General features: G+C 33.4%; 1 non-coding gene across 1 annotated transcript; it reads right to left on the bottom strand.

The window, feature by feature from the left end:
* Positions 1-1,540: 1,540 nt before the first annotated feature.
* On the bottom strand, positions 1,541-1,648 carry LOC148548759 (small nucleolar RNA R71). Its single transcript, XR_015897546.1, has one exon. It is a non-coding gene; the product is annotated as a small nucleolar RNA R71 (small nucleolar RNA).
* Between the last annotated feature and the right edge of the window lie 984 nt (positions 1,649-2,632).

Raw genomic sequence — 2,632 nt, 5'->3', positions numbered from 1 at the left:
TTTTCTTTTCTTAAAAATTTTCAAAAATAAGTTTTGATGTTCATCTTGATCTTCAAAGTATTCTTGGTATTCATCTTGACATTCAAAGTGTTCTTGCATGCATTAGTTGTTTTGATTCATAATTTCTATGTTTTGTTTCAAATTGGTGTTTTTCTCTCTCTTTACTAAAAATCCAAAAATCAAAAATATATCTTTCCTTATTTTACTCATAAATTTTAATTTCAAAATTCTATCTTTTCAAATATTTTTCAAAAATAAAATCTTTTTCATTTATTTTTACATATTTTTGAAATTTTTTTATTGATTTTCAAAATCTTTTTCTTATTTTTATTTCATATTTTCGAAATTAATGCTAACAATTAATGTGATTGATTCAAAAATTTTAAGTTTGTTACTTGCCTATTAAGAAAGGTTCAATCTTTAAATTTTAGAATCATATCTTTTTAGTTTTTTGTTAGTTAAGTAATCAACTTTAATTTCAAAAATCAAATCTTTTTAAATTTCCTTTTCAAATATTTTTCAAATTAAATTTCAAATCATATCTTTTTCAAAAAATCAATTTTCAAAATCTTTTCTAACTTCTTATCCTTTCAAATTTGATTTTCAAATCTTTTTCAATTAACTACTTAACTTTTTGTTTGATTTTAAAAGTTTTCTATTTCAATCATATCTTTTTCAAAACCACCTAACTACTTTTCTCTCTCCAATTTTCGAAAATCACTAACAACTTTTTCAAAAAAAAAAAATCTCTTTTTATTTAATTAATACATTTTGTTTCAAATTTTAATTTTAATTTTGTTTCTCTTTTTAATTTTTGAATTATAACTGAATTTTTTTTAAATAAAAAAACAAAAATATTTTCCTTTTCTTTTTAATTATTTTCGAAAAAGACATTCCTTTTCTTTTTCCTTTTCTATTCTTCTCTTCTTCTACTCACATAAAGGAATCTCTATACTGTGACATAGAGGATTCCTCTTCTTTACTGTTCTCTTCTTTTTCATATGAGCAGGAACAGGGATAAAGACATTCTTATTGAAGCTGATCCTGCACCTGAAAGGACTCTTAAGAGGAAACTAAGAGAATCTAAAGCACAACCCTCTGGAGAGGACCTGACAGAAATTTTCGGAAAAGAAGGAGACATGGCCGAACCCAATAACAATGGTAGAGATGCAAGGAAGATGCTTGGTGACTTTATTACACCCTCTTCTAACTTCTATGGAAGAAGCATCTCAATTCTTGCAATTGGAGCAAACAACTTTGAGCTTAAGCCTCAATTAGTTTCTCTAATGCAACAGAATTGCAAGTTTCATGGACTTCCAATAGAAGATCCTCATCAGTTCTTAGCTGAATTCTTGTAAATCTTGACACTGTCAAGACCAATGGAGTTGATCCCGAGGTCTACAAGCTTATGCTTTTCCCTTTTGCTGTAAGAGACAGAGCTAGAACATGGTTGGATTCACAACCTAAGAAAAGCATGAACTCTTGGGAAAAGCTGGTCAGTGCTTTCCTGGCCAAATTCTTTCCACCTCAAAAGATGAGCAAGCTTAGAGTGGAAATCCAAACCTTCAGACAGAAGGAAGGTGAGTCCCTCTATGAAGCTTGGGAAAGATATAAGCAATTAATCAAAAGGTGTCCTACTGACATGCTTCCAGAATAGAGCATCATATGTATATTCTATGATGGTCTGTCTGAGTTGTCAAAAATGTCATTGGACCATTCTGCAGGAGGATCTCTTCATCTAAAAACCCCTGCAGAAGCTCAGGAATTCATTGAAATGGTTGCAAATAACCAGTTCACGTACACCTCTGAGAGGAGTCCTGTGAACAATGGGATGCCTCAGAAGAAGGGAGTTCATGAAATTGATACTCTGAATGCCATATTGGCTCAGAATAAAATATTGACTCAGCAAGTCAATATGATTTCTTAGAGTCTGAATAGATTGCAAGTTGCATCCAACAGTACTAAAGAAGCATCTTCTGAATAAGAAGCTTATAATCCTGAGAACCCTGCAATGGCAGAGGTGAATTATATGGGACAGCCCTATGGAAACACCTTTAATCCTTCATGGAGAAATCATCCAAATTTCTCATGGAAGGACCAACAGAAGCCTGAACAAGGCTTTAACAATAATGGTGGAAGAAATAGGTTTAGCAATAGCAAGCCTTTTCCATCATCTTCTCAGCAATAGACAGAAAATCCTGAACAGAGCCATTTTGGCCTGGCAACCATAGTCTCTGATCTATCCAAGACGACACCAAGTTTCATCAATGAAACAAGGTCCTCCATTAGAAATTTGGAGGTACAGGTGGGTCAGCTGGGTAAGAAGATTACTGAAACTCCTCCTAGTACTCTCCCAAGCAATACAGAAGAAAATCATAAAAGAGAGTGCAAGGCCATAATCATGATCAACATGGCCGAACCTGGAGAGAGTAAGGAGGACGTGAGTCCCAGTGAGAAAAGCCTCATGGGACGTCCTCTGGACAGAAAGGAGTTTCCCTTTGAGGAACCAAAGGAATCTGAGGCTCATACAGAGACCATAGAGATTCCATTGAACTTTCTTCTGCCATTTATGAGCTTTGATGAATATTCTTCCTCTGAAGAGGACGAAAACATCACTGAAGAGCAAGATGCT

The sequence above is a fragment of the Arachis ipaensis genome, chromosome B8 (assembly GCF_059453495.1).
Source record: "Arachis ipaensis isolate K30076 ecotype BB chromosome B8, ASM5945349v1, whole genome shotgun sequence".
Taxonomy (NCBI): Eukaryota; Viridiplantae; Streptophyta; class Magnoliopsida; order Fabales; family Fabaceae; genus Arachis; species Arachis ipaensis.
Note: the sequence above shows the minus strand (reverse complement) of the source record. Positions and strands in the feature narration are given on the sequence as shown.